This window comes from Dermochelys coriacea, chromosome 5 (genome assembly GCF_009764565.3).
Source record: "Dermochelys coriacea isolate rDerCor1 chromosome 5, rDerCor1.pri.v4, whole genome shotgun sequence".
Lineage (NCBI taxonomy): Eukaryota > Metazoa > Chordata > Testudines > Dermochelyidae > Dermochelys > Dermochelys coriacea.
In genome coordinates, this window is record NC_050072.1 from 33,783,516 (window position 1) to 33,792,303 (window position 8,788).

Consider the following 8,788-nt stretch of genomic DNA (forward strand, 5'->3'; position numbering starts at 1 on the left):
TCAGAGCAGCAGCCGTGTTACTCTGTATTCGCAAAAAGAAAAGGAGGACTTGTGGCACCTTAGAGACTAACAAATTTATTTGAGCATAAGCTTTCGTGAGAAGGTGCCACAAGTCCTCCTCTTCTTTTTTTTAGATTATAGAGCGTAATTCAGTCCCTTTGTCCTATTATATGCACTCATATCTCAATGATGGCAGGATGAAAAATGGCAGGAGAGAAATATTTCTCAGGATTCATTTATTTCTATTTTGCTAAGCATATTCAAATGTATAAAATGTTCCCAATGAACTTATTTAGCCCCCTCTATGGACCTGATCCAACAAGCAGCCTTATTCCCTATATCAATTAAGCACTTTCTGCCTTAGGAGCTATGGGCCAGATTTAGAAAGGTATTTAGGCACCTAAAGATGCAGATAGCTGGCTAGTGGGATTTACAAAAGCATCTACACAGGTTAGACACCTAATTCCCATTGAAAGCATTGGCTTTGAAAATCTAGCTGTATATATCCATGGGACTTAAGCATGTCATCATCATCATCATCATCACTCCCATAACCGTGTGAGTCATTGGGGCACCATCATTGATGAGCAATCAACCAATTGTCTCCACCCCTGATGATTGTGCATCAGTGCTTGAGTCTCCACAAAGTCCATTCCTATTAATTCTTTTATGTGGTCAATCCATCTCTTCCTCTGTCCACCTATTCTTCTCTTGCCCTGTACTGTCCCTTGGAGGATGATCTTGGATAGGCCAGATGATCTTGTTACATTGCTGTACTACTTCAGCTTGCGCTTCTTCATGTGTTCTTAAATTCATGTTCTTAAATCTTTTAAGTTCTTTAAAGTTCATCATCATCACCATCGGTGATCCCTCAATTTGAGGATGATCTCCACCACAGATTTACATATGAGTCCTGAGATGACTCAGGAGTCCAATCCTAGAACCACAGATCTGCCTGAAGTAGGTAAAGACATTTCCTGATGGGCCAGCTGCTTTCTGGGAGAAAGTTATTTCTTTTTCCTCCCTTCTCTCTCTTTTCAGCTTCGAGGACCTGATGGAGAATGTGGTGCCATTTGGGTTGGCTGGTGGCTTGCTTCTCCCAGTTTTTGATGTCCACATCAGTTTTCTTGAGATACACTCTCAGTGTGCCTTTCCTCTGACCACCACGAGATCTCTGACCATGGTGAGCTCAGAGTATCTGACTTGTTTTGGGAGGCAAGAGTCTGGCATCCGCACACAATGTCCAATCCAGTGGAGTTGGTGCATGAGGATCGTTGCTTCAATGCTGGTAACATCAGCTTCAGTGAGGATGCTGGCATTAGTGCAGTGATCTTCCCACTTGAGGCGAAGAATCTTCCAGTGGCATCATTGGTGGTGCCTCTCCAGACTCTTGAGGTGCTGTCAATAGGTCACCCAGGTTTCGCATCCACAAAGGAATGTAGGAATAACAGTTGTCTTATAGACCTGGATCTTGGTGTCCTGCCGTAGGTCACGGTCCATGAAAATGTGTTGGAGCAATTTCCCAAATGAAGCATTTGTGCACTGGATCCTGTGCTGTGCTTGATCTCACTGTCGATTTTTGCATTTTAAGAAAATTGGCTACCGGGGTAGCAGAAGTCTGTGCCTTGACAGTGAGTTGTGGCAGGTCATGTGCAAGGCCTGAGGCAGGCTGATTGAGCACTTTAGTCTTCTCAATTTTCAGTGAGAGTCCCAGGCTTTGGTAACCTTGTGTAAAACAAAAAAAAATCCAGTGTGGGCTGAAGGTCATTCTCAGCGTGTGCAAGGATGGCAGTCATCAGCATACTGATGATCAGTAATGGACACCCTGAGGACTTTAGACTTGAGTGGGAATGCTGAAGATTAAAAAGCTGCCCATCCATTCTGTACTGAATGTCAAGTCCATTGGGAAGGTGGTCTTTCAGGAGGACCAAAATATCTGCTAAGTAGATGAAGAACAGGGTTGGAGCAATAACGTATCCTTGCTTAGCTCCCGTTTTGATGACGAAAGGGTCCATCTCCAAGCCATTACAGAGAATGGTGACAGTCATCTGATCATGAAGAAGCCTTAGGACCTTAATGCATTTTGGAGGGTAGCCAAATCTGGCCATCACCTTCCACAGGGCTTCATGATTGTTGGAGTCGAATGCCTTTGTCAGATTGATGAAGGTCCTGATTTTGCTGCCGAGACTTTTTCTGGATTTGGCAGGCCACGAAGATCATGTTGGTTAGAGTCTAAAACCGCACTGAGATACTGGCAATATTTCCTCAGCAAGGGGAAGTAATCAGTTTAAGAGGATATGGGCGAGAATTTTCCCTGCTGTAGATAGCAAGGCAATACCTCAATAATTTCCACACTCTGATTTATCTTCTTTCTTAAAGATTGTAACAATGTTGGCATTTCTTAAGTCTTCTGGAATCTTCTCATTATATCAGATATGAAAAAAAGTTTGTGAAGCTTCCTTACAAGTTCTTCACCTCCAAACTTGTAGACTTCCGCTGTTATGTCATCTGTCCCTGCTGAATTGTTGTTCTTGGTTTGCATAATGGCTCACATTACTTCTTTGCATGTTGGGGGACAGCAAGAGATTCTCTTTTATGTTGTTGAGGGATAGATTCAATAGTTGCATCAGAGACAGATGACTCATGTTCAGAAGTGACTCAAAATGTTCCTTCCATCTGGATTTGATGGCTTTGCTGTCCTTAAAATACTGGACTTGTCATTGGCTCAGAGTGGTGTGGGACCCTGGCAGCATGGACTGCAAATGGCCCTTATTGCCTAAAAAAAGCTCCTTGCACCATATTTATCAGCGTAAAGCTCAATCTCCTTGGCCTTTCTTGCCACCGCTTATTTCTGATGTTGCGGATTTTCCTTTGGGATTAAGCCCTGAGTTGCTTGTATGGAGTAGGAAAGGCCAATGCCAATGGCATCCTTCTCCTGAGCAAATGTGTAGAACATGGCGTGGTCATCAGGAACGCCCTCTTTAGACAAGGTGAGAAGTATAAGACCACCTGGAGACACCCTTGCTCCAGGAATTGGAACCTTCTTGACTATGTTATCATCAGAGCTTGAGATCAGAAGGATGTCCACATCACAAGCACATGAATGGAACCAATGACTATTGGACAGACCATTGGCTTGTTAGATCGATCATGAATTTCTAGATCATCTCAAGGTATCATAAGCAGGCAAAATCAATACGAAAAAAATTCAACATCAAGTCCCTTCAAGATATAGTGACTTGGGAGAAACTGCAGAGGGGTCTGTAAGAGAGGTTAGCCATTATGCCTACAGCTGATGATGATGATGAAAATTTCTGGAAGGAATTAAAGGCTGCCATTCTCTTGGCATGTGCTGAGACCATTGGCTATGTCACCCACCATCACCAAGATTGGTTTGATGAGACTGATGCTGAGATTCAGGGCCTGCTTGACCAGAAAAGAAAAAAAAAATGTTAAAGTTCAATGAAAGCTCAAGTGCTACCCTGAATAGGGATAGTCTTAAAAGCATACTTATGTACATCTGATAGAGTTGGCTAGAAAATAGAGGGGGAGGGTGTGTTCTAAAAAATGTTTTCTAATTTTCATTGATCAGCTCTCAGCTCTAACCATCTGCTCTTACCTTCTTTCCTTGAAAGTATTTATTGCCTTTTCAACAGCAGCCTGTGTTCAGAGTAAATGCAGTGAACCAGCTTCTGAATATAAGATTAATAAAATGATACTGCAATTTTTATAACTCCCACAAGGCTTGCATTTTTTTCTTTATAGGCAACATGACAAATTGCAAGGGGATTTGTACAAGTCTGTTGGCTCTTTCCCAGTTTCCGATCTATCTTGAGTGAGTTTACGAAAAGCACAGATTGCAGAGTCATCACTAATTGCAGAGTCATCACTAGTTTCTTCGATGAGTTCCACTTAACACTGACATAATGTTTCCCTTCTAACTGCAGTCAGTAGAAAACTCCTGTTGATTACAGTGGCAGATGGATTGGGCCCCAAATTATGTTTTCTAATATCTCTTTTTCCATCTCCGCACGATAGGCGTGCGCTCACTGAAATCATTCTTTGCTTTGCTGGGACCTTCTGAATATTCTTTCTGTATCTCATGCAGTCTTCTTTCCATTAGACCCTTTCAGTCTGCTGATCTGATAATATTGGTCTTGAATTACTTACGAGGAAAGATTAAAAGACATAGAGATTAACTAAATGGGGAAGGGAAGGACTAGAGAAGACATAATTTTCTACAAATATTGTGTTTTAAGAGAAATTGTTTAGGGTGGCACAAGGGAAAATAAATAAGATGGAAGACCTATTGTTTGGGTCATTTAAAATTAGACCAGACAATGCCCTAGCAAATGTACTGTAGGGAACAGTCATGCCCTAAACAAGGAATGGAACTGATGACCTAACAGGTCTCACTCATTGCTAATTTCTATGGGCCCTATCCTGAACTCCTTACTCAAGTAAAACTCCTGTTGATTTCAAAGGCAATTTTGATTAGGTAAGGAATTCAGTATAGGGTCCTAACTGAAGGATACTTGCATGTCTAATTGAAGCACCATTGACTACAATGGAGTTACAACAATTTACACCAGTTGAGGATCTGGACCTAAGATTCTAAAATCTAATTGAATCATTCTGATTTTTGACATGAATATTTCTTTGCATTCCCTTTGACCATAATGACCAGATTCATAGAAAGGATTACAATCAGACTTTGTCTGATTTAATTTTCTTTTAAACATGAAAGCAGCGTTCTTATTCATTTTTTATCGTTACTAAATACTAATCTACGAAATAGTTCCAGCTATTATAGTATTTCCATATTCATAGAATACTAGTGCTTTCAACAAATCAAACTGGGTTATTATCTGTCTATGGTCTACACCATTTATTTTGAAATAGAAACAATTTGGAAATCACCACCACAGCTACTTTTATAGGTTTCAGAGTAGCAGCCGTGTTAGTCTGTATTTGCAAAAAGAAAAGGAGTACTTGTGGCCACAAATACTCCTTTTCTTCTAGCTACTTTTATATTTCAGTAGCAGATAATGAATAGAGCTGTTCAAATAGTTAATAAAAAATGAAAATGCCCTAATTGGGGCACCAAAGTGTTAAAGTTCGCTCCCTGTGAATCACAGCATCATCTCATTTGTGCATATTTGAATGAGGACTGTTAATTTATGAAAATGTTCCCAATTCATGAACATTTCATGAATTGGATCACAAATGTTTATTCATTCAAAACTTCATAGCAAAAGTTCGTTATTATTCTGTATAAAATGTTTCCCAGATGGAGAACAGAAGTAATAGCATTTGGTGGCATTTGCCACACATCAAATCATAGAAATCTAGAGCTAGGAGAGACCTCAAGAGGTCATCCAGTCCATCCACCCCATGCTGAGGCAGGATTACATATACCTACATGAATAATGTACACCAAACAAGGGAACAGTTTATGAACAGGCCACAAGCTGCAAATGATTTGTCAGAACTATTCACCCATTACTTATAACAAATATAGTTACAAAAATCAGGACTAGTTCTATGACACTCAAGTTCATTGTTTCAAGCTGACAAAGGGTTCACAGTTCTATAATAGCAACTCGTATCAGGCCTGACAAACTTATTACACCAATCTCTCTACTTTCATAGTATTTCTCTATAAAAATATCATGCAAGATCTTAAATGAAGAGGGCATCCCAATTTTTCACAATGTGGAGGAGAAACTGCTTTTGTAGTTCGCGAGCCATTCACAATCTTTGTTTAATCTTGAGCTGATGGTGTTGACTGTGCAAATTAAACAGTGTAAGCCAACACAATGGAAGCCAAATCTGCATATGGAGTAAAGAAGATGGTGGGAAGATGGCAGAGATTGTTCTGTTTGGGGTGGGAGTGGGGGGAATGAACTTAGAAGAATATAAACATTATTCAAGGAGACATTTTATTATCCATTCACTAAGGAAACCCCTTAAAGAGCTGGGGGTGTACATTAATACTTAGATCCTGATTTGACTGAAAACCAGCTAGTCCTGCAAAAGACTGAATCCTTGCAATAAAATCTGCTTTATTTCATTTTCAATGCTGTGACGTTATGTTGGCACTGAGCACCAGTTGAATCAAACAAGCTGGTGTGTGCACTGTTCCTTTGGGGACAGCTTACCTGGTAATTTCTATGAGTGTCCAGTGGCTAAAGGCTGGACACTGCAGGGAATGCTCAGAAGTCTCAGGGGCTGGTATGTGCCTATCCCTAGCATGCACAGAAAGGGTGAGGTTTGTAGAGTCCTGGAGGGCGATGCGTGTGTGGCGCTGTTAGTTTCAGGGAGCTGAATTACAGCATGCTCAGATAAGACTGTTTCACACTGACACAGGGGTTGGCAATAATTTTCGCAGGGGGGCCACTCAATGAATTTTGAAAAGTTGTCATGGGCTGCACATTTCTACTATATTAATGGAGGGAGTGCAGAGTCAGGGAGGGAGTTTGGGTGCAAAAGGGAACTCCAGGCTGATGCAGAGTGTTGGGGTGCAGGAGAGGGTGAGGGCTGTGGACTCTGGGAGGGAGTTTGGTGCAGGAGGAGGCTCTGGGTTGGGGCATTGGGATGCAGAAGGGGGGTCAGGGTCTGGGAGGAAGTTTGGGTGAAGGAGGGGGTTCTGACCTGGGGCAGGGAGTTGGGATGCAGGAGGGGGTGTAATGTGCAGACTGTGGCTGGGAGGTGCTTACCACACCACTCCCGGAAGCAGCTGCTGGTGGCACAACTCTGCGCACCCCCTGGAGGAGGGGGACAGCGGGTCTCCAAGCGCTGCCCATGCCTGCAAGCACCACCCCCACAGCTCCCATTTGCTGGTTTCCAGCCAATGGGACCTGTGAGGACAGTTGTTGGGGTTCCCTCCCCACTCTGAACTCTGATGTGCAGATGTGAGGACCTGCATGAAAGTCCCTCTAAGCTCATTTCTACCAGCTTAGGTTAAAAACTTCCCTAAGGCACAAATCCTTCCTTGTCCTTGGATGGGTACTGCTGCCACCACAAAGTGAGTTAGACAAAGATTCAGGAAAAGGACCACTTCGAGTTCCTGTTTCCCTAAAATATCCCCCCATGTCCCTTCACCCACTTTCCTGGGGAGGCTTGAGAATGATCTACCAACCAAATAGGTATACCAGGTGAGCACAGACCAGACCCTTGGATTTTTAGCACACTAAAAACCAGTCAGATTCTTAAACAGAACTTTATTATAAAGAAAAAAAAGGAAAGAAGCACCTTCGTAAAATCAGGATGGAAGGTAACTTTACAGGGTAATCAGATTCAAAACACAGAGGATTCCCCTCTAGGCAAAACTTTAAAGTTACAGAAAACAGGGATAAACCTCCCTCTTAGCACAGGGAAAAATCACAAGCTAAAACAAAAGATACTCTAATGCATTTCCTTGCTATTACCTGATATTTGTGTAAGTTTAGATGCATCATTCAGTAGGAGCTGGATTACTTGCTTGGTCTCTCTCTTTGTTTCCAGAGAGAACACAAAAGCCCAAAACAAAAACCTTCCCCCACAGATTTGAAAGTATCTTCTCCCCTTATTGGTCCTTTTGGTCAGATGCCAACCAGGTTATCTGAGTTTCTTAACCCTTTACAGGTAAAGGCGGGATTTTATGCTACACTTAGCTGTATGTTTATGACATGCCCCCCAAAGCATAGACAGTGCTGGACAGCCTGCTCCACGCTGGCTGTGATTTCTTCCTGGAGCTCTAGGAGAAAACAGAATTAATAAGACACATGCACCTCTAGATATACTACTAATTATATAAAAACAAACAATATTTTCCACATTTTAAGCACGATTTTAACCAGTTGATTCTGGGAAACTTTCACGAGAGAGTGCATCAGCCACCTTGTTAGAAGCTCCTGAAATTTGTTGTATTTCAAAATCAAAATCTTGGAGAGCTAAACTCCACCGAAGAAATTTTTTGTTATTGTCCTTGATGGTATGAAGCCACTTCAGTGCAGCATGGTCGGCTTGCAGGTGGAAACGCTGTCCTCAAATGTATGGGAGTAACTTTTCGAGAGTGTAGACAATGGCATAACATTCCTTTTTACTGATTGACCAGTTGCTTTCCCGCTCAGACAGTTTTTTGCTGAGAAACACGACAGGATGGAATTCTTGATCCGGTCCTTCCTGCATTAAAACTGCTCCCACACCATGCTCTGATCCATCTGTGGTTACTAGGAAAGGTTTGTCAAAGTCTGGGGCACTTAGCACAGGGTCAGACATGAGTGTTGCTTTAATCTGGTTAAAGGCCTTCTGACACTCTTCAGTTCACTGAACCGCATTTGGCTGTTTCTTTTTGGTTAGGTCTGTCAATGGGGTGGCAATTTGACTGTAGTGCGGTACAAATCACCTGTAATATCCAGCCAAGCCTAAGAAGGATTGGACCTGTTTCTTTGACTTTGGGACAGGCCACTTTTGAATAGCATCCACTTTGGCCTGTAGGGGGTTGATAGTTCCTTGACCCACCTGGTGTCCAAGGTAAGTCACTCTGTTTAGACCTATTTGACACTTCTTAACCTTAACAGTTAGCCCTGCCTCCCTTATGCACTCGAAGACTTTTTGTTGATGTTCCAGGTGTTCTGCCCAGGAATCTGAAAAGATGGCCACCATCATCAAGGTAGGCAACTGCAGATTCTCCCAGTTCCACTAGGAGACCATCTACAAATTTTTGGAAGGTGGCAGGTGCATTTTGCAGCCCGAAAGGGAGCACATTAAATTCATACAGCCCTACATGGGTGATGAAGGCTTA